The sequence below is a fragment of the Hylobates moloch genome, unplaced genomic scaffold (genome assembly GCF_009828535.3).
Source record: "Hylobates moloch isolate HMO894 unplaced genomic scaffold, HMol_V3 SCAFFOLD_2, whole genome shotgun sequence".
Taxonomy (NCBI): Eukaryota; Metazoa; Chordata; class Mammalia; order Primates; family Hylobatidae; genus Hylobates; species Hylobates moloch.
Genome location: NW_026652277.1, coordinates 106,549,507 through 106,573,298, shown reverse-complemented (window position 1 = coordinate 106,573,298; position 23,792 = coordinate 106,549,507). Strand labels below are relative to the sequence as shown.

Below are 23,792 nucleotides of genomic sequence, written 5' to 3'. Positions count from 1 at the left end.
ATTTAATACTCACAACGCTATAAAATAGCATTGTGAATAAGTAGCTTTTTCAAGGCCACACACACAGTTATTGTAAGTAGCAGGACTGGAATTTGAATGCAAGTGGTCTGGCCCCAGAGCCCAGAATCCTTTTTGCCAGGTTGTGTCCTCATTATTTTTTCAACATTTTGATAGTTATTTTTACTGTTTTATGCTAATAGATGAATTTTTCTGTCTTAAAATATATTTTTTTCTGATAATGTCTTCCTCATAAAACATTAAAAAGAAATTAAAAAGTTCTCCCTGTGGGAACTTTTATCCCACCCCTTGGGATAATCAATATTAAGAGTTGGATGTTTGGTTTCTTGAGACATTATACCTTCATCTTCTTACCTGCTGTTTTCTTTCCTTACTTTCTGATCCTCCATATAACGGGATATGATATAGGCTGTTCTCTTATAAATAAATAATAGAAAAACTCTATCAATTTTTTTCAAATTGCTTTGTGATGGTAATTCAAATTGCATTGCTCCTTTCACTTAATGGGATAATAAATATATCTGCAGAAAGAATATTTACTGCTTTAATAGATAACTATTAAGCTACTGTAAGCTTTAGAAGGTCTCAAACACAGTACAAGACACTAGAGGAAAATAAAAGTACAATTCCTACTCTCAGCAGGAAAATGAAGTATAATTTAAGATGTAGTAAGAGATATAACAAAACTATGTATAGTACCAGACAACTAAGTAAGAGATACTAAAGAGCTAATAAAGAGCATTACTTGATACTCTATGAGCCCCGTTTTGATTTTAAGAATGTGATATTGGGTGTTCATAGATGGATTTTTAAATTTTATATAGGAAATAAGTAAGACATATTTAGTATTGAATATTGATATTTAGTATTGAGTAGTGCTGCTGACCAGATGGAAGAACATTTGCTTCCACCCATCTCAGCAGTAGAGCTTATCTGTTAGATGAGGTGTTAACTGGATTTTCATATTTTTTTTTTACGATTCTGAAATACTTTCTTAACTCATTATTTGCTCACATACTCTTATTCATTATGTGTGATTATGGAAGTGGCAAATGCTGGCTTGGATAAAAAAGGGGAAAAAACTTTATCCTCTTTGTGAATCAGTGAAAAGTTGTTTGAAATAATTATAGTTGATTTTTCTAGAATGCATGCTTTATACAAAAGAAAACTGAAAGTAATCAGCCAGTCAGGGACAAATGTAAAATAAAACAAAACTTTTGGGAAAATTCTTTTGACCTTTTCTTTTCATGAAGATGGATTACTTTATAAAAATTAAAACGTTGTTTACATGCCTCTGTGATATGTAGTGCTGCCCAGAATACATTAAGTGGCTTTTAAATTTTATTCCATATCAAGGTAAATCTTTAGAGCAATAAATGTAGCATACCCTGATGGAAGATCACTTAAAAGAATGCTGTATTTTACATATTTAACTTGTATTGCTACAGAGTTCTGAAAAGCACAACCTGTTACATAAATGGTAATTAATGCAAATGAGTATGTCATTTGATTTTACACTTTGAAGTCCAGTGAAGACACTGCACATTCTCATTATGAGAGCTACTTAATCTGAAAGTAACTAATTAAAATAATCAAGAGAGGCTTCTTATATACCGAACTGGTGGATTCATGAGATTTATTTACTAGTATTGGAACCAGTTACCTGATCTGTGCTATGAATAATAAGTTTGCATCGTCCTGTTATTTTGCAAGCTTTTCAAATTCTCTTAATTAGGTCCAGATCAACGAGTATTTCTATATCTTACTAAACCTATCTTATTATTAATAGTAGTAGTTGAAACTTTTTCTAACTTGGACTTGATAAGCATTTTAGTAAAAATTTCTTTTTTGCCTTGTGATTCTGGTCTTATAATGAAAAAATGATAATGTCTTAAACATATGTTTCCCCATTATAAAAGTAATTTGTATTCGTTGTAGAAAAGTTAGAAAATGAAAATAAGGAACAGGACAAACCTGAAAAACATCCGTAATTTCACCAGTTAGAGATGGTTGCTGCTTACATTTTGGTGTGTATGCTTTTAGACTTTCCCCTCTGTCTATATATATTTTTTGTTTCATTGACTAAATGAAAAACATATTCATTCCACAATTTTTTAAGTGTCTGTTGTGTGCCAAGTACCATTCTAGATGTTGCAAATTATAGTCATCTCTGCTATAATGGAACTTTCGTTAGGTGAAATATGTTTTATGTACAAACTGTTTAGTATATTTTACTTATAGTTTAGTAACATACTATTTTGGCTTAATATATCCTAAATATTTTTCTACTTCACTAAGTATTTTTCTATTAGCTGATTAAACATAAAATTATTACCTGGTTAAGATAATACACATGTATACATATGTAACAAACCTGCATGGTGTGCACATGTACCCTATAACTTTAATAATAAAGATTTATATATATATATATGTAAGAACAGATAAAAGAACTCCTGACTTTACTCACAGAATATCAGTCATGTAAAATGTTAGCTTATGAGAAAAGCAGATATATTGTGTCAATTTTAGTGTAATTACCAGCTTGTATTGACCTGGTCTCTCACAGTCTTATCTGGTTCTTTAGATATTGTGTTCATTTTCTGTCTTCTGATTACCTTGTCTTTTAGCTCAATCTTGTTTTTATCACCTTTTATTATAAAGCAATTAAAAAAATGTTAAATCAAATAATACTGGAAAACTTACAATGGAGGAAAGCTAGAACCTGTTCTCATCCCTTCCTCCTCTCAGTCTTGCTCCCTCAAGGCAACCACTTTTAATTATTTTTATTTTCAACTCTTGTAAGTACCCCCAAATCTGTAAATTATTTATTTATATCACAGTCTATTAATCACCTTTATGTGAGTTCCTGCAGATGTAGCTTATCAAAGTCTCTGTGCCCGCCCTTCCTTCCTCTTAGTCCAAGAACCAAGAAATACGTTTCTCTCTCCTTTTTTCCTGTCTCCTGCCAGTGAGCTGGCAAGGGAGTCTGGGAAGTGTAGTTTGCTTGCTTCTCAAACCAGGTTACACCAGAGAGCACACAAGTGCAGTAATGGGAATGACCACCAAAGGGCGGCTAACTTGCCCAAGGTTCAATGTCGTGACCCCTCTGCCACTGCAGGTAAAGTGTTCCTATTGTTGGAATTTAAATACTTTTATATATCTTTACAAATACCCTATTATCAAGTGTTTTCAAGGTTTTAGTCATTTATTTATTTCAGTTATCTTTTTGTTATCCCAAAGACTTTTCTTTCTTAGAGCCTTCTGTGATTTCCTGACTCTATATAAACTGTGCTTCCAACTGTTTTCCTGGTTGGATCTAGCATTCTGGATTCCATCTAACTTTTCTTTCCTTCCTTCTCCTTTATTTCTTTTGGTTTATTTTTTCACTTTGTAAGGATATCTCTCTAAGTCAGTTCCTAAGAATATGCAGGAAGTAAACCATATACTCGCCTGGTTTATGAAAACACTATTGCTCTGGCCCTATATTGAATAGTTTGGCTGTATACAAAATTTTAAATGGAAATGATTTTCCCTCAGAATATTAAACATCTTGTTTCTTTATCTTCTAGTAACCTCTGTTACTGATAAAAAGCCAGTTTTTTTTTTTGTTTTGTTTTTTGTTTTTTTTAACAGATTCTAGTTATTGATAAGTGGTCTACTCTTGCCATTGGAAACTTTTAGAATTATTTCTTATTCTTGTCCTAAAATTTCCCAGTGGATGTGTATAATTATTTGTTGTTATTCTTTCCCCCTCACCCCGCTCCCTCAGTTGACTGTGATGGTCACTTGTGATGGTGAACTCTTTGGATCTGAAAACCTGAGTTCTTCCATTAAGGGAAATTTGGTCTCATCTCTGATACTTTATTTCCTCTGTTTTTTTTTTTTTTAAAATTTTCCCTTTCTTCTTAGAACTATTGGTTATTAGACTTCCTAGATTCTTTTCCATGTCTAATCTTTTCTCTCATAATTTTTACGTCGTCTCTTTTTCAACTTTCTAGGAGGTTCTCATTTTCTTCCTTTCTTTTTGTTGAATTACTTATTCTGGTAATTATGCTTTTGTCAATAGTACATACATTCTTGTTCTCTGCCTGTACCTTTTCATGACAACTTGTTCTTGGTTTATGATAAACCAAGTGATAGCTTCTTGAATCTCTATGAAAATACTAGCTAAAAGCATATTTAAAGTTATTTTTCTCTTCCTTGAATCATCTTTCTTCTTTATGTTTCTAGTTTCTTCAAATGTGTGGTGATCCTTGGTTGGCTGTGCATTTGAAATGAGGCAGAGAAGCTGCTTGGAAGCTCCATGAATGTGGGCTGGGTTTGTCAACTTCTGACCTTTGCTTTATGATAAGTAGTTGTGCTTAGTTGCTCTTCCCTCACTACCCATTTGGTTCAGTTTCTTTTTCTTTCTTTCTTTCTTTCTTTTTTCTGTTCACCCTCCCACCCGGTTTCAGTTTCTTTAGAGAAGAGCTCTCTGATTTTTTCTTTTTCTTTTGCTTGAGGAGTAACCTGTGTGTTGTGTGTATGAGTTGTGAGAATTTAATTGTTGTACATAGCTAAAAATAACCAATCCCTCCTTTTCAGTCCATATGTCACTGTAGTCATCCTGTGCACTTGATGTTTCTGGGTCTGGATCTTCTTTGGGGTTTTGTAAAATAGGCACCTCCATCTGTGAATCCTGCTACCTCTGTGCATGCTTCTCAGCACTTTTCAGTACTTCTCCGTCTATTTCTTGTCAACCAGAAATTTATTGAAATAGTGCATCTGCTGATGCTCTTTTCTCCTTCTCTTCATTATCTTCATTGTTATAGCCATTTCTAATAAATTACCCTAAAATTACCCCAAAATATAACAGTTTAAAATTCAAATATTTACTGTCTCGTAGTTTCTTGGGAGCAGTGTCGTTGGGTGAGTCTTTTTTGTTTTTCTTAAATCCATAGCCTCAAGCTATCCCTTGTTACAAGCAATCCAATGATACTCTAAGTTATTTTGAAAAGTACAGTTAAGTTATTGTTGACTATAGTCACCCTATTGTGCTATCAAATAGTAGCTATCTACTATTGTGCTATCAAATAGGATCTTATTCATTTATTCTTTTTTTTTGTACCTATTAAGCTGGGTGATTATGGTTCAGTGTCGTCTATCAGATTGCAGTCAAGCTGTTGGCCAGGGCTGTTGTCATTTCAAGGGTCCACTTCCAAGCTCACTGGTGTGGTTGATGGCAGGCCTCAGTTCCTCAGCTAGCTGTTGGCATGAGACCTCCATTTCTTACCAGTGGGGAGGAAAAACTTCCCTGTACGCACTTAGGTTCAATAGTTAGGGGCCTACAAATTAAACTGACAAAACATAGATTAGCAAGAGAAAAAACAAAGTTAGTTTATATATGTATGGAAGTACATAAAAGAAGTGGCTTACAGGATGGTCGAAGTTAGTATTCCTAACTTAATGGGACTATGCCTAAAGTTTGTATTCCTAACTTAATGCCTCAAGTTCGTATGTCTAATTTAATGGGGGAAAGGGAAGGTGGAGAATAGGCTTCAGTGTAAGAAAAAAATGGAATTCTTTAGGAAGGATAAGTGGATTTTAAGAGGAACAAATAGGAGGTAAGAAATGTTTGTTTTTATGGGGGGAATGGTCTTTTCCGTCTTCTTCGTGGCCATAAACTCCTGGAGAGGGGATTTATGATAATTTTACTCTCAGTCTTCTTTCTGGGAGTGAAGCCACCTAGAAGAAAGGATTTATGGCAGCTTCATTCCTGGAAGTTGCTGCTTTTAGTCAGATAAGGAAAGCTCTGAGAAGCCACCTTTCTGCATTTGTTGACTCTCAAATGTCTTCTGGTTAAAATAATCTTCATACCAGCTCTGGGGTTCCAAGTGGGTTCTCACAGCTGCCTGAGTGTCCTCACCATATGGCAGCCAGCTTTACTTACAGCAAATGATCCAAGAGAACACCCAAGATAAAAGTAGTAGCCTGTTTATAATCTAATCTAATCTAGCCCCAGAAGTGACATACAATCCACTTCTGCCATATTCTATTTGTTGTAACATATAAGTCTAGCCCAAACTTAAAGGAGGGGAATTAAGCTCCATCTCTTGAGGTTAAGAGTGTCAAATAATTTTGTGGACTTTCAGGACATATTTTTCAGGACCATATATAGCTTTATACTTAAAAAACTCTGCTATTATTTCAGTAGTGTCTTGGGAAGAATCATTCCATTGTATAAGTGCATCATACTTTGACAATTTCTGTGTGGTAGTAAATTTAGCTTGTTTTGAAAGTTTTGCTTTTATAAGAATACTATGATAATATTATTCTAAATAACTTTTAAATGAGTAATTATTCATCTGATAGCTTATTATAGTAGTTTATTGCTATGGTCTGTATACTCTAGAATACATTTATGGAAATACACATACATTTTCTTTAGAGCAAAATTCTCCAATATATTTATTATTGTAGCAGTTTTTGTAGTAAAAACTACAAACAGCATGTTCTGAAATAATTAATGTATTTTAATGATTTATTGAATGGATTCATCACTGAACAATGGTAACTTTTGATTTCGTTTTGGGATCTTATGACTTCGCTAGATGGCAGCAGAGGACCAGGTTTAATTCAGACTGCTTTTGTGAAGCAGTAGAATTCTAATGGTATCCAGTGCATTGGACATCTATTTTATAATACAACTCAGAATATTAGCTGGGGATTATTAAGAATTTAGTAAGGATTAGTGGGATCATGTATACAACATTACTGAAAGCATAGCCATTTTGACAATTTTGGTATGTTCTTTTGTGCATTGCATCTGAATTATTATATTTGCAAATAACCTTAAAGTGCCATTTTGGACCTTTTTTGGTAAAAACAATGTAGCCATATTAAAGTCCCTAGAAGTGTTTTTTCTGCATCAGGAAACTGAGACATTCTTAAGTTGAAATCTCAGAAGGAAAAGAATGATATGAAGATGCTCTTTTATCCCATTTGGATTTTTTTTTTTTTTTTGCTCTTAATTGTTTGTCTTGGGAGCAAAGGAGTCTAACAGAAAAACATGATGTTGGAATGTAGCTCTTTTATTTATAGGCAGTGAAATTTATGTTCGTAGGATAGAAAAGTTATTTGACTTGTATGTGGTATATGAGGAACAGTAATTTTTATATATGTGCCCTAATGATATATTTTGGGGAAAAAATTCTATAACCATATGTTTTAAAATCATATATAGGATTTTTATTTTCTGGAGGAACTATATTTGGTTTTTGCATGTTTGATGGTAATTTGGTTCTCAAAAGGCAATAACGTGAACTAGGTAAAGAAATCAGAAAATGAGCAATTCTGACAGTGCTTTTAAATTGTGAAGTCTGATTTGAAGATTATATAGGTGGCCCATCTTAGTATAGTATCTCTCTGGCTTTCAGCCCAGATTTAATGTTGCTGCTATTTTTGCTGGGAGGTGAGCTTCTTTGGATACATTTATTTTAGTAACATTTTGGAATTTAGAAAATTTAATTTTTAAAATACTTTTGCATGGGCAGAGAACTAAATTTTGTCTCCCTATGAATTATCTGGAATGGCATTTAGGTCTTTTACATCTTACGTTAGCCTGATAGAATGTAAACTACTGGCTAGAGTTACAGGATATAATATATGACTAGAACAAATCAAATTGCTGCATAAATTACAACCTTTAAGCAGCTGCACATTGAGACTGCTCTGTGATGTGGCCTTGGTAGTTGGCTTAATGTTATGAGTCCATAATATATTTATTTTTATAGTCTCAGTATTTAGCTGTTGAAATTGGTGCTTCTGGGATTTCTCCTGGTACTTTTATGTGAACTTGAACAAAGACTAGTAGCAACCAGTTAATTTCTAATAGCTCGATTCATTAAGAATTACTTACTAGTGTTAAAAGGAAAATAAAAATGGAGGTCACAGTTTAGATATATCCCAAGGCCAACTGCCTATAACCCTGTAACCCAAACTCAAGTCATTCTGATTTCCCTGAAACACTATCTCTACTTATAAAAGAACCACAAAGCATGAGGTTTACATCTTTGCCAGCATGATTCAGTGAAATTAAACCAATCAGCTATAGACAAATCAGTGTAAACAGCTCCACTTGCATTAGAATAATGTTAGTGTCTAATGGCCAGTCACGAAAAAGGTCAAATACTTTCTCCTTTATAAACTGCTGTAACTCCTGTGAGGAAGCTTCTTATGACTTGAAGTTTCAGATCTCAATCTGTACTTTTTGCATGACAGTGAGCTTTAAAATTTTTCCTAACTTGATCTAATTTTATGTTTGATACCAGTAAATGGAGAAATTACAACTCTCTTAATACATTTGGTGCACTTAGATACGGTTTTGTTACTTAGATTTTTCCTTTGTGCATGAAGCAATATTAAATAAAATCAAGCATCATCATGTTGTACATCTTCTACATGTGTTTTTAATTCTCTTTCTTAAAAATACCTTAGTTGTGTTATTAGCACATTTCTAAATTTAAAATAATGGGTGATCTTTATAGTAAAATATTTATGGTAAAGTATAATGCCTGTGTTAAAAGTAAATTTATTTCAAGTTTCTTGTAGATTATTAAAATCCCTTTCAGTAAATTTTTTTTCTGAAAATGTTCATTGTTCTATAGAAATAACATGAGAGTATGAAAAAGATGGTGCTTGCTTTAAAGGAAATTCCTAATTTCTGACAAGTTTTAAATGGCTGCTGTTTTGACTACACACTCAGAGCTGCCAAATACAGTATTTTGATATGTGGTCAATTTCAATGGCAGTAAAGTTTTAAAAGGAAAAAGAGTTTGTGTATATTTAAGAAAAGAAAATTGAAGATGTGGTTCATGCCCTAAAATAGGTCAAAATCTAATGAACAATATGAAGTATAATTGCATATAAATGACATGACATAGACTCTAAGAATGTAGGAGTTCTTAGGAGGACGATGAGTGAAGGATGAGTAACAGGGGTGAGGGGAGCAACGTGAAGAAAGTCTTGAGGTAGAGACAGCCTGAGCTGGACCGACCTGATTAATAATTGATATAAATCCACAATCTTTGTAAGCTCTTACAGTTAAGGCAGTTAGGTGCTTATGAGAAAATTGTTACACTGGTGGCTGCATAAACCCTTTGTTTATATTTTGAAGCATGTCAAGAGTTTTAATGATTGCTAAGCCATAAGCTTCTGATTTAAACTTTGACTATAATGTCAACTCCCACTCCTTGAATTGTTCTTAGGAGGCTATTAAAATGGGAGATCCTTTATCTCAGTCTTCTTGAAGTTTAGGACAACCTGATTTGCTGAGTCAGTTGGTTAGTCCCATAGCCTTTGAGGCCTTAAAAGAGCTTTTTTTTTTTTTTTTTGGAAATCAGGTAAAGAGTGTGGTAAGAGACTATTTTCCATAGTGATACAGAAGGCAGGGAAATGAATACCCTGAGGAATAGTTGCTGTGGCAGTGGAATAGGAAGCACTTCACCTACTTATGTGACTGGAGGAAGAAAAAGGTTGTGATGGCACAGAAAGCTAAGCCTAAGCTTTCCCAGCCGGAGGCACAGGAAAACCCTATAGTAATTCTTTCCCAGTCATCCTTCCCAACACTTTATTTCCTGTTTTCAGTTATAATTAAAAGACTGTTGGGTGAACCTTTTTTGGGACTTAGTGAAAATTTTACTCAAAGTAGCTTACATTTAGCATTCATTCAATGAGTCTAGCCAATAGTGAATTTCAAAGGTTGCATAATATAAAATGTGAAAATTAGAAGACTGATTAGAACTAACTTGTGATCATACTTAGTTTTTCTTTTCTTCTTCTTCTAGTACTCTTTGCTCTTTTTAATCCTAGTTAGGATCAAAACAAGCACATTTCTATAGTTAAGAGAAAATCTATTGAATATAACTTTTGGACAGATTCTTCAGTGAAAACATTTTTTTTTTTCAGATTAAAAGAATTTTTAAAATTCTTTTGCTTTTTTTGGACATCTGCTGTCAGGCTTTCCATTTTCACTCTCTCTCTCTCTCTCTCTCTCTCTCTCTCTGTTTTTCTTTTTTGAGATGGAGTCTTTCTCTGTCGCCCAGGCTGGAGTGCAGTGCCATGATCTCGGCTCACTGCAACTTCTGCCTCCCTCCCAGGTTCAAGCGATTCTTGTGCCTTGGCCTCCCAAGTAGCTGAGACTGCAGGTGTGTGCCACCACACCTAGCTAATTTTTGTTATTTTTAGTAGAGATGGGGATTCACCATGTTGGCCAGGCTGGTCTCAAACTCCTGACCTCAGGTAATCTGCCTCTGTTGGCCTCCCAAAGTGCTGGGATTACAGGCATGAGCCACCGTGCCTGGCCCTGGCTTTTCTATTTCTTTTGCAATTTGAGTGTTAAGGGTGGCCTGAGGTTGTTTAGTCTAGTGCTTCTCAGAATTCTATGTGCATGTGAATCACCTGGAAATCTTGTTAAAATGCTAATTCTGATTCAGAAAGTCTAGGCTGGGGCCCAAGATTCTGCATTTTTGAGAAGTTTCCAGGAGAGGCTAATGCTATTGGTCCAGGGACCGCATTGTAAGTAGCAAGAATTGACTCCATTTTTTTCAGGTTATAGATGAGGATATCAAAGCTAGAGAGACCAAGTGGTTTTTACAAGGTCCCATACCTAGTTAGTAAGGGTGGACTTTTAATTTTTAATTCGGTAAAGTCATATTTTTCAGCATAAGGAAATACTTAAAAACCAAGAGAAATCTTCCTCTTCCCCTAATTAGATGGCAGCTCATTTGTTAAGCCAACTTTATTCAATTTGAATCTTTAAGATGTGTCTTAAGATTTTCTCTTCCATCCTTATTGCTTTTGAAGATTTGAAGAAAAATAAATAAATGGATACATTGATATATTTGAATGTGTCTGTATCCAGTTATTAGAGTCCTTACTTTTTGGACTTTGGATGATCAGGAAACAGGTTTAAGTGACCTTAGGAGGTAGTAAAATATATTATATTCGAACCTAGTATTTGAGGTAGAAGCTTCTTGCTATGGTAGGGTAAATCATGTTTTTATTTAAAGTGACTGTTAATGTACACTTTGTTTTCAGACATTTACAAACTGGAGGAGGTAATGTAACTAGTTTTTTGTGTCTTTGGTAATGCCTGTATGAATACTTTTTGCTCTTGTCTGTGAACCTAGTCTGGTTTTTCGTGTGCCTTAAGAACTTTTAGGATTGTTGCAGCACTGGAGGTGGGGTATAAACGTGTGTAAGTGCATGCTACTTGGGGGATATGAGACTACATAAGAACCCTTTCAACCCTTGATAATTCCATAATTCTCCAATTCTTTGAAGATTGGTGAAATGCAGGAGGAAGCATATTCTAGCTCACAGAAGTGGCAGTTAATGAGATACATGTTGCCCTTAGCAAATGAATTTAGTCCTAACTTGACAATTCTTTTCAAAAAGTGAAAGATATGCTTTGATAATTTGCTCGTTGCACTTCCCCAAACTGTTAGTTGATTTTGTAAATTTGTAGAGGGTGGAGACTTTATCAGTCAATTTTTATTGTTATGAGAGTTACTATATTTCTTTTTGGTAGATAAAGGAAACATGAACCCAGGTAGATTTAATTATAATTTTATTTAAGTTATCATTTTACTAATCTTTATTTTAATGAGATAGATTGTGGGACCAGAACATGGTCAATGATCATTTTCCATTGTGTATTATAGCTTTCGGGTTTATTGTGTATGTACCAGCATTGTTAGTAAATCTTAAGAAATTCTTTCCGTATATTGGGATATTTCAGGCTCTGGGCTTGTTTTTATTCTAATGTTCAGAAAACAAGCTCTTAGATTGAGACCCACCTGATTCAAGTTTTAAAAATATGAATTCTCTGTTTTGAGTTATCACTCATTCAGTGCAGCGTCTGATTTTACAAAATTTACTTTGGTTATACCTATTCATAGAAAAATGAATTAAGGAACTATTTTACTATAGTTGTTGACTGCCTTTGTGTAAATATGTTTATATGTTTGGGTGTGTGGTCTGTGGGTAACCTTTACCAAGAGTTACCTGTGATTCATTTCTCTATGTTTCAAAATTTCTGTGTTCACTTATCTCTTTCTCTTCTGTGTTCAAAAGGGATGGCTTCCTCTTTCCTGTTTATAGGTTTCTGAAACTAATCCTTTCTGTTTTATTCAGGGTTTTGTTTTATCATTAACTCCAACTCTTAACTCTTCTTTGGATTGTGTAAAGTAGTACTAGTAGCAGCTGTAGTTGTAGTGGTAGTAGTTGTAGTCGTAGTACTAATGATATCTAGCTTTAATTAAGTACTTAATTAAGTGCTCTGTGCCTTGGACATAATAACAATAGCTGATACTATATTCCTGTGTATTAATCACTGTTCTGGTATCCTTTATATATTAACTCATTTAATTCTTTTAATTTTTAAAATTGTGGTAAATTACACATAAAATTTACATTTTAACCATTTAAAAATATGCAGTTCAGTGGTATTAAGTACATTCATATTGTGTGCAACTGTCACCAACATCTATCTTCAGAACTCTTTGATTTTGTATAACTGAAATTCTATACTCATTAAACAGTAACTTCTTATTCTCCCCATTCCCCTGGCAACCACTGTTCTCCATTCTGTCTCTGATTTTGATTACTCTAGGTACTTCATAGGGAATGATAAAGTGTTTGTCTAGTTGTGACTGGCTAATTTCACTTAGCATAATGCCCTCAAGGTTCATATGCTGTAGCATATATCACAATTTCCTTCCTTTTAAAGGCTGAATATCTTTCCATTTTATGTATATGCTGCATTTTGCTTATTCATCCCTCCGTGGATACTTGGATTGCTTCAGTGGTTTAGCTATTGTGAATAAGGCTGCTGTGGACATGAATGCACTAACTCATTTAATTCTTAAAACTATCTTAGGAGGTGAGGACTTCTGGTGAGGAAACAGACACTTAGTCAAGTAACTTGTGCAAAGTTACACAATTAGTAAGAGCTGGTATGGGATGAATGGTTCTTAACCACTATAGTAGAGTCCCATATAATTTTCTGTGCTGGTACCTTCTCTTTTGCCTATAGATATCTTCACCCCTCTTTGCTATATGTTAACATGTAATTAATGGTATGTAGTACAAATACTTTTAATGCTAATGTTGGCAAATGAACAGTTCATTTTATTTATTAGTGTTTGTTGCATTTTAACTATACTTCAACCCAATTACAAAATGAAATTGAAACTCCCTAAGCTGGATTTTAACACTCCTACTTGCTCCCTGTATGCTTCTTTTTCACCATGATGTGATCATTTGTTATATGTAGTAGCTATATAATTCCTGGACAAGTTGGAGTGATAGAGTGCTTTGACTAGGACCTGTTAATTGGAGTATGGGAGATTTCATGGGAGTTTTGAATAGGAATCTGAAGATATGTATTTTGAGACAGGATGGTGTAGCAGTATAGCTACATGGGCTTAGAAACAGACATATACAAATTCCTGAGCAGTGGAGGATGGCAAAATGAGAAGAGAATAAGGAAGTTGCAATTGTGAAGTTAAAGCATATAGTTAGGAGTTGGACCTTCATAATATTGGATGAGATTTTTGGTTCCAGTTTGCCTGCTTGATTTTTAGAGATCTAGATAGCAAGCACTATTGAGTCTGGAATTACAGGCTCTGGAACTTGGATTTTTCATCAGAGCCCATAATTATAGCAGTCATACCATTGACAGTTTGCAAATTAATTTTTTAAAATTGTCGAGTAGTTTGGAAAAAATTTGCTCCTTCCTTACACTTGGTATTTAATATGTCATTAATTTTGTGGAATAAGAGAGAGGAATCTAGAAACTGACACTGGGCCCCATACCCTGCCAAACTCTGTCATAGTGTTGCTTTTTAAATTGACAGATTTGCACAAGACTCTAAATCTTGATGGTTGAAGGGACTTTCCTGAAACAGATTTTGAAGACGATTAATAATCTGTTAATAGAAATAAGCACACATGGTACTTTGATAAGGCTTGAGATTTTGTGATTCTTTATGGTAGGTATCTCTACGTCTTCAAAATTTACTTGTGATGAATTAACTAAAATTAAAATGAAAGTTACAGTCTTTTGACTGTTGACTTTCCTATAGACATAATTTACCCAGTACTGTTTATTAAGATTAAACTGTTTAGATAAACAGGACATAGTAAAAAATTTGTGGTAGAAGCCACATATAAAATAAAGATGGCTTATGTAGAAGCCATTTAAATGTTGGCAAATTGTCCAAATCTTCAGTGGCATGCTGCTGGCCTGCCATTTAATATACAATTAACATTCTAAGATCAAAGACTAGTTAGATTAATTTGACAATTAAATTGGTGGAGAAGTGAATAGGCTTTGCAATTTAAAACTAAATAATACATGTTGTCTGCTTAATTACTGTTGTGTTCATGTAAGTGATCACATAATAGAAGGGAATTGTGGGCTTAAAGTGAATTTAAGACCATAAAGCCATAATCAGTCACATCTGTTTCATGACTTTAAATTGATGTGGTATGAGTGTGAAAGAAGAGCTCATCCTTTGAAGAGGCCTGCTGTGCTTATAGAATCAATAAGTCAAAACAAAAATACCTGTAGGGTTAGAATCTTTTATATTGCCAAATGAAAATTTTGATAGTTTTTGGTAAAGAGATTATGTTAGAGCTATGTTGTTATTTCACTGACTGTTAGCAGCAGTAAAAAGTCAAAAGATGGTTAGACAGTGTTACTGTATGTGTGTGTTCTTTTAAATTTGTTAATGTGAAACTGAGGATCTTAATATGAGTCCGTTGAATTTCCAGGAAGATGACATGAGGTAAAGTCCTCAAGACTGCCCCCTCTTCAGACACAGTTGCAAGTCTGGGCCTCCAGAACTTCTGACCAGCTAGCTTCAATTTGGGGTTCTCACAACCCCCTCTTTGGATTCAATTAATTTGCTAAAGCAACTCACAGAACTCAGGGAAACTTATGTTTACTGGTTTATTATAAAGGATATTACAAAGAATATGGATGAAGAGATGCATAGGATGAAGCATGGGGAAAAGAGTGCAGAGCTTTCATATCCTGGATGTGCCACCCTCCAGTAACCTCCACGTGTTCTGCTGTCTGGAAGCTCCCCAAACCCTGTCCTTGGTCTTTTATGGAGGCTTCATTATGTAGGTGTGAGGGAGTAAACCATTGACCATTGGTGATCAACTTAATCTTCAGCCCTTTCTCCTTCCTAGAAGATGTGGGGTGGTGCTGAAAGTCCCAACACTAACCTTGCCATGTTCTTTCCTAGTCCCCATCCCGAAGCTACCTAGGAGCTGCCAACCATCAGTCAACTCATTAATATACAAGAAAGCATCATTTTGGTGTTTCTGAGGATTTCAGGATTTGTATGCCAGGAAACGGTTGAAGAACAAATATATATATTTCATAATATCACAAATGCAAACAAAGGATGTTTAAATTATCTGGTCTTTTTCTGAGATTCATTAAGTTTAGATTGTATTTCTATGGAATTATAGTATAAATCATAATTCGGTGCCTCAACTAGCCTCTAAAGCTTACTCCTAAGGTAGCTAAATTACTTATTATGTATATATACTATGAAAAATGACAAAATGTACTGTTTCAACACTGGTAATTAAGCAAACTGCCATTGTAACATAAGAAGTTTATGAAAACTATTTTGAATAATTTAAAAACTTTGGGGAAAACTGGATTTTATAAGATAAGGAGATAGAGACTATTATATAAGGAGATTGTGAAGGGGGTTTTGACACTGATTCTTTATTGTCTAGATGGATTAAACAACTTACTACTCTAAATTTTGCTTTATACAGAAGTGTCACTAGCTTTGATCAGAGTTTTTGTTGGTTCATGAATGGAACTAAGTTAAAGGAGGTGAGAAAGAGAAATACGTTTTTTCTTTTTCTTTTTAAAAGGTTGCGGTAAAATATACTTAAGACTTCTTATTTTAAAAAAAAGAGTTGAAAGAAACAGGAAAAAATGGGTTAAAGAAGACATGGGTATATTTGCCTCAAGACAGGCAAAGTGTGCATGAGCCCCATGGGGAAGGAAGAAAGTTGGAGTTTGGCAAGTCAGTTGTTCTTGTATTGTTTTTTGAATACATGACAGGTGTTGGTGAGTAGGGGGCATGGTCTGACCAACTGCTCTTATGTGAGGAAGGTTTATATATAATATCTAGGAAAGTGGTCTGAATTTTCTTTATAAGAAATTTTAGTATGCTTGAATTTATTTCTGTATACTAATACAACATTGAGAATTAGCTTTCAGGGACTTATGTGCCAATTCTATTGGGAATAAAAATGAGAAGAAATGTAGCTTGTATAGAAATAGCAGAGGTTTGGTAGTGAATTCTTATGAGAGAAAAGATGTACAAAGTAAACTCTAGAATTAGCATTATACACTTGTCTATGTTGAAGGATGGTAAATAGATGGTGTGTCTCTTGGCATGAAGTTACCAGGTAAAGGGCTAGTATTATGTAACCCTTGGTATTAAGGATATGTTAGGGACATTACAATGGGATTTCATCATAGGCACATTAAACCTCCTTACATTTAGCTGTATATATTGAGGCAAAAACAACAACAACAAAAACCCATTAACATCCTTTTTTTTTTTTTTAAAGTTAAAAAAAAATAGAGATGTGGTCTCGCTATCTTGGCCAGGCTAGTCTTGAACTCCTGGCCTCAAGTGATTCTCCGATTTGGCCTCCCAGAGTGCTAGGATTACAGACGTGTGTCACTATGCCTAGCCTTGTTCGCCCCTTGTTCGCCTTCTTGACTGTAAGCAATAGAAATCAACTTTGGCTAATTTATGCAAAGGAGTAAATAAGGAGAACCACTTTTGGAAAATGGATAGGAATCAAGGGAAGCTAGCAGCAAGGACCAGAGCCACGGTCAGGGCACAGGAACACTTTGATTAGGAAGCCACCATTAGCACTTGCTGACAATGTCTTTGCTGTTGCTATAAATAATTCTGCAACTATTCTTGTGCCTCTTTGTCACTCAAGTTAAAAGTTTTGGGAAAGGGACATGGATAGTCTGGTCTAGATCCTGAGCCTATTTCCAGCCTGCTAGGGGTAGGGAAAATCTGGGCCTTTGGGTTCCATCTAAACTCATGGTGTCCATCATTTCTTCCAAACAAAATGGGACAATTACTGCTTCCTTCTTAAATGCCCCATGGTTCAGTAAATATATCCAGTTCCTGAAGCCAGAACTTGGAACTTCTCTCATTTTCTCAGTCACATATCCAGTAAATAGCATATTGAATTACTGTCAGTCTACAACTTGAATATCTTGAGTTTATCTATTTATCTCTAAAATTATTGTTACTACTGTCCTAGTCACTGTGATTTCTCACATGGTCTATTACAGAGGCCTTATAATTTCCCTTGTCTATAGATTGGCCCCTATTCTGTTGGGGTGTACATTATGTGGTGATGAACTTTTAAAAATGCAGATGAGATTATGTCATTAGTTTGCTTAAAACATTTTAGTGGTCTGCATCTACTTACCTCCCATCTCTCAGTTCAAGTCCACCCTTTTATTTTGTATTAGGGGCTGGGATTTTGCAACCTACATTTCCCAGACTCCCTTGCCAGCTTGCTTCCTGTTGAGTTTTACCACTGGGAGCACAGGCAGGAATTTGGAAGGTGAGAGAAGGGACTACTCTTATTTCCAGTTTCTGTAAGGACACCTCCAACAGCAAAGGACAACTATTACTCCATTCTCCAACTTCTTTTGTCGCTATCTGCACCAGTCTTGCTGTTCCCTCTCAGAGATACCAGCTTCTGGGCAGGGCATCCTAGGTAGATAGAGTGCCACTTGTATCACTTCCTAACCTGCTGGACTTTGTTCCGTTAGTGGTTTGACCATCCTCTATTGGACACCTGTTCATAGAGATTCAAACTTAAGCTACAGGGCCATTTGTGGCCACCTCCTTAGAGGTTAGAGCATCCTGCCACATGGACCTCTTTCACCTTCTTCCAGGCATAGCCCTATAATGCTTTTCTTCCAAGCTCCTAGCTTTTCAATAACAGACCTCTTTCATTTTGTTTCCCTAGTCCTGCAGGTCATAGTGCTTCCTGCAACTATTAATCTCTGAGTTATTTCAGCCTTCCTGTTCTATGTTCTCAGCTTTCCAGTATCTTTGTAAGCAATGTGCTGTATTATATCTCCTGGGTTTGAATTCTGCATTATGGTTTCTGTTTGTCTCATACAAGTAGTTTTTTGTTTTCTAAGATAAAGTTTAAAAAAAAAAGTTAAAATAACTGGTAGCTGGGGGTGGGGGGATTAAAAAAATTTTCAGACTGAGTACGGTGACTCATGCCTGTAATCTCAGCACTTTTGGAGGCTGAGGTGGGAGGATTGCTTGAGCCCAGGAGTTTGAGGCTGCAATGAGCTATGTTCACACCACTGCACTCCAGCCTAGGTGACAGAGTGAGATCCTGTCTCAGAAAAAAAAAAGTTTACATAATTCCTATTTCTCTGTTACTTCTTAGTCTCATGCCATACCATTTTTCTGCTTTCTCTTTAAACTTGAGTATTCTGAACCTTTTTTAGTTACCAGAACATTGCTGCATTCTATCTTGTCTGAAGGACATTGCACCTACTAGTCTGTGTACTCCAACCCTCCCGTGCCTCATTTCTCTTCCTCTCTCACATTACAACCTATGCTGGGTTGACTCCTACATATTGAATGTGAGGGGTAGTACACTGTAGAGGGTGTACAAATAAACTATTGTCTAAGTTTTAATATCAGCATTGCTGTTGTGTCAGCGTTATGACATTGGGCAAGTTACTTATGTGTCTCAGTTTCCTCATCTGGAAAATGGGGATAATAATTTTACTGACCTGGTAAGGTTGTTGTAAGGATTGAATGAGTTAATAAAAGTGCTCTTTTCTTCAGAACATAGTAATTGCTCAGTAAGTGTAACCTGTTGTTGTTATCAGCTATGCATGAATTCCTCTGGAATGCCTTCCACGATCTCCAAACTCTGACAGGCTCTACCTTTGTAGGCTCCTGTAATAGCTTCTGCTTCACTGTTCTAATACCTATTATGGTTGGAATTATTTAATATCTTGCTTTCTTGTTAAGAGTGTAAATGATATGAAGTTGAGAAGAGAGTCTGTGCCATTTGCTGTTGTAACCCTGGCATCTAGTACTGCCTAGCATCTAGACTGGCTCCAGGTCGGCCCTTTAACTTATATTTTAAAAATTAATTGATTAAAAAATTTAAGAGAAAAGCCATAATAAGTTTGATAGGGGCTAGGAAAAATGGATAGACAGAGAGATGGTGGTGAAATAAATCAATGTAAATGATCAGCTTTTCTGTTTTTATTGCCCATCAAAAGGCTCTAGTATGGAGGCTGTATGATAGAAGAAGAGGAATATCTGTTGTTTTGAAGCCACTGTAGTACAAAGAACAAGGGTTAGAATCCTTTCTTAATTCATTGCCACTTTGCAAAGGGAAAATGTTTCTCTGGGTCTGATTATAGACTACATTTCCGGCTTGGTGGCTTTTTTCCCCCTTGTAGCTTTAATTTTGCCCCCTGTGTCTAAAAGCAATTTGTGTTTATTTCTAAAAATTTTAAAAATACAGAAAAGCATAATGAGGAAAGCAAATATCATTGATAATTCTATTACATAGAGATGGGGCAGCTCTTACTATTTTGGTATAGGCTTTACTCTCTATATTTATGATATACATACAGTTTTGTCCTCCTGTCCTCTGTGTAATTATTTAATATATTCTGGTTTTAAACTTGCTTTTCTCCCACTAAATATATTGTAAATTTCTTTCCATATTAATTAATATTTTTATCATTGTTTAAAAAATGCTTGACTAGTATGCTTTTACATGAATATGCAATATTTATTTTACCTATTTGCTGAATGATGGACATTTGAGTTTTTACCCTTTCACTGTTACAAAATATTATGATGAACTTTGTTGTATATACAGCTTTGCTTAACAAATATTGAGTGCCTTCCTTTAGTGTTTATTCAGATAGACTGTGCAAGATACGTAAGCTGTGAGAAAGAACAAAATAGATAGGATTTCTGCCTTCATAGAGTATGAGATAAATTCCTAAATTGATGATCAGAGTTGGGTCTAAATTGGTGATAACTTTACATTACAAGGAGTTTAAGGACCATTTTACTCTCAGACTACTAGGAGGAATGTGAATTAGGACTCTAAGGTGGTATTAGTTACCATTGTTTTCCGTCAGTTTTCCTTCTCTTTAATTATGTACTTCCTAATTTTATTAATATATATTTGGTTGTTTTACTTAATTATATATCTCACATCTCAGCAACTGCTCTGAAAGATTATTTCCAGTTTTGGTAGAAAACCTGCATTTACAGTAAAGTAGTCTATAAATCTGGCTTTTCTGTAATCCATATACCTTTGGTGTATATACTTTAGCATTTTCTATCTGGGAAACGTATACTGAATTAAATTTTGCCTTTTAATGGGAATGAATATAATACAAATACCTATTGATAATTCTGAATATTAAATTTGCAGTTGAGATAATTTCCTAATTAATAAGAAATTATATTGCACCATAGTTATATACTAAGGCAGCATCTGACAGTTTGTGAGGTAGTTGCCTCTTTTTAAAGAATCTGGCTGCTTTCAGGGACTTCGGAGTGATGTGGAAATATTTCCACATTCCTTACATGAAATAGCTCATTACTTTTTGTTAGTATCACATAACAAAAGAACATATGATTTGGAATGACTGGAGTTCAAACCAAAAATCATAGCTCAGGAACTTGTGTTCCAAAGCCTGAAAATTTGTGTGTGCAGAAGAATCCCTAAATACCAAGTGCTAAATAATTTCTCTGGTGTTTCTGCAGGTGCAAGCTCTGTTTCTCATAAGCTATCTTTTTTGTAAATCCCGTCCTCTAAAGCTTTTTCTTCCTTATCTTTTAAATCTGTTTATACACATGTGTACATAGAAAGTATTTTCTTTTGATTGATACTCTACTCGATTTAAAAGAAAAGGTCTGATACTAACGTGTGTGTGTGTGTGTGTGTGTGTGTAAAATAAATATATCTTCACCCTGGGATAATACCTATTCTATTTAAACATTAAATTTAAAATTCTCAATTTCTGGGCAGTCAGTGAAAGGGGAAATATAATTTCAGTTATCATTATTCCATGATCATAAGAGTAAATCGTTTCTTTTTTCTGAATTCTAACATTTATTAGCTTAAGTCAGCTTTTCTCAAATTGTAAGTATAGAACACCAATTCTGTCAAATTTTAACAGATATCAGGATTAAGTTTAGGAAACAATGGACTAAATAAGATGAACAGATTTATTTATATATTTTATCATAACTTTAAATATCCTAATATATATCTTGACTTTCTAAGAGAAAGATACAGTGGTTTCCTAACTTGTTTGCCTTGAAATACCCTTTTGGTGAATATCAACTTTGCAAAATGCCAGCCTAAGTCCTTAACAACATGATGGGTTGTGTGTCTTCCATGCCATTTTTGCAGACGATGTCATCATTGCTTTTTATTTGATCTTCCCTTTTGTTGATTTAAATTCCTTTTGAAACATAATCCAAGGCAAAGCTTACTTCTTCCAAGTAGCTTAGATTCTGTCTATCCACCCGGAATTGCTGCTTTTGAAAAGCATGTGCCAGAGGGCCTTGCGAACTAAGTATTCCTGTTGTCTGTGTGCCGGCTGGCCTGGCATTTGGTCTAGGAGTCTTTCAGGTACACAGTCAGTCCAGACTGAGGCTGAATTTATTTTTCCTAGTGAAACCTGAGTCCCCACACTTCCCATCTACTAGGGCTGCAGCTATTATAGCAAGGGCCTGAGCTCTCCATCTGCTCCCCAGACACCTGCTGGAACTAATTATCATTATTATTAAAACTTAAAAAAAAATTTTTTTTGTGGCACTATTCACAATAGCAAAGACTTGGAACCAACCCAAATGTCCAACAACGATAGACTGGATTAAGAAAATGTGGCACATACACCCTATGGAATACTATGCAGCCATAAAAAATGATGAGTTCATGTCCTTTATAGGGACATGGATGAAACTGGAAACCATCATTCTCAGTAAACTATCGCAAGGACAAAAAACCAAACACCGCATGTTCTCACTCATAGGTGGGAATTGAACAATGAGAACACATGGACACAGGAAGGGGAACATCACACTGCAGGGACTGTTGTGGGGTGGGGGGAGGGGGGAGGGACAGCATTAGGAGATATACCTAATGCTAAATGACGAGTTACTGGGTGTAGCACAACAACATTGCACATGGATACATATGTAACAAACCTGCACATTGTGCACATGTACCCTAAAACTTACAAAGTATAATAATAATTAAAAAAATAAAATAAAATAAAATAAAAAAAGAAAATTTGAAAAAAAAATTTTTTTTCTGTTATGTTGCCTTTTTTCCTTTCCTTTTTCTTTTTTCACTTTTTTTTTTTTGGAACTGATTATTTTGGAAACAGCAAAGAACAACATACTTCACAATCTAATTCAAAAACATAAGCCCCTTTGGTCTTCCATGCTGCTCTTTTCCATTTTGTTTGTATGCTTGTTTTCCCTTCATCAGCTCTCCTATTTCTCCTCACCTATCCTAAACATGTGTACTTTGCTCTTCAGAACATTGGTTTGTGGTTAGCTAGTTATCCACTATTATATTAGCTTCCATATACTGTTAGCTTGCATCTCTTCATTTAATATTTCTTCTGTCCCCTAATCTTAACTTGATTCAGCTGCATCTTTCAGTCGTTGCTGCCCTTTTTTTTGGACATACCTCAGGTACTTTGTGGGTAGGAGGTTGGACAGTCTGGTCAGTGTTCTCTTTCATTTTCATTGGTACCTCCAGACCACTCTTCTTCCAGTCTTTCATTTAACACCAAACACCAAACAAAAACAGCCTAGCAAAATGATTCTGTTTCTTTGAGTCTTATGCCTTTTAACTTTCTAATCTTTTTCACTATAAATTTTTTCTCATTCTTTGAAGACTTTGGTTCCTGGATATGATCTTCATTTTCACCCCAAGTAGTCTTATTATCCATTTGGTAGTATAGCTTCCCAGACTGTAATGTCCTCAACTTCAATCTATCTTGACTTTATATGTGGTGTGAAATAGAACTCCATTCTTGATTTGCTGATGAGAAATCAGTGATGATAACCTGACCATTTGAAGAATGACAGGTTGTTAAGTGTATGAATTCCCCCATATATTGATTGAGTTTAAGAAGATAAGAGCTAATTGAAAATCTTATGGCTGTTTAAAAATATTTTAATTTTATAGTCATAAATGAGAAGAAAAGTTATACCTGATATTGTGGTACCTGGCTATATCATGATATTGATTCAAAGAGAGGGATTAGCTGTTTTGCTAACAGGTATGGTAGAAAGAGCACTGGATAATTTAAAGTCTGGCAAATGGCAAATCACTTAATGTTTTTCACTGCTTTTTTCTGTTTTGAAGTGGAGAGAATACCTAATCCATATAGTTATTGAGCTAATAAAATACATTTACACATGTCTATATGTGTGTTTTGTAAACTTTGTAAGGCTTCAATGTTTCAGATCTCATAAAAATTAGAGAACCATTCTCTGTTAGGATGGATTCATAAGGTTACTCCTGAACATCACATTATCTCCATAAAAAACTTAGATTTCCCTATACTCTGTGTTTTCTATAGGAAATGAAAAAAGTTAAAAAAATTGGGCCGGGCG

The 23,792-nt window shown here is 34.9% G+C and overlaps 1 protein-coding gene across 3 annotated transcripts in view; it reads left to right on the top strand.

The window, feature by feature from the left end:
* Positions 1–23,792, top strand: part of RNGTT (RNA guanylyltransferase and 5'-phosphatase) — a 362,779-nt gene that overhangs the window by 89,250 nt on the left and 249,737 nt on the right. The window lies entirely within an intron of this gene.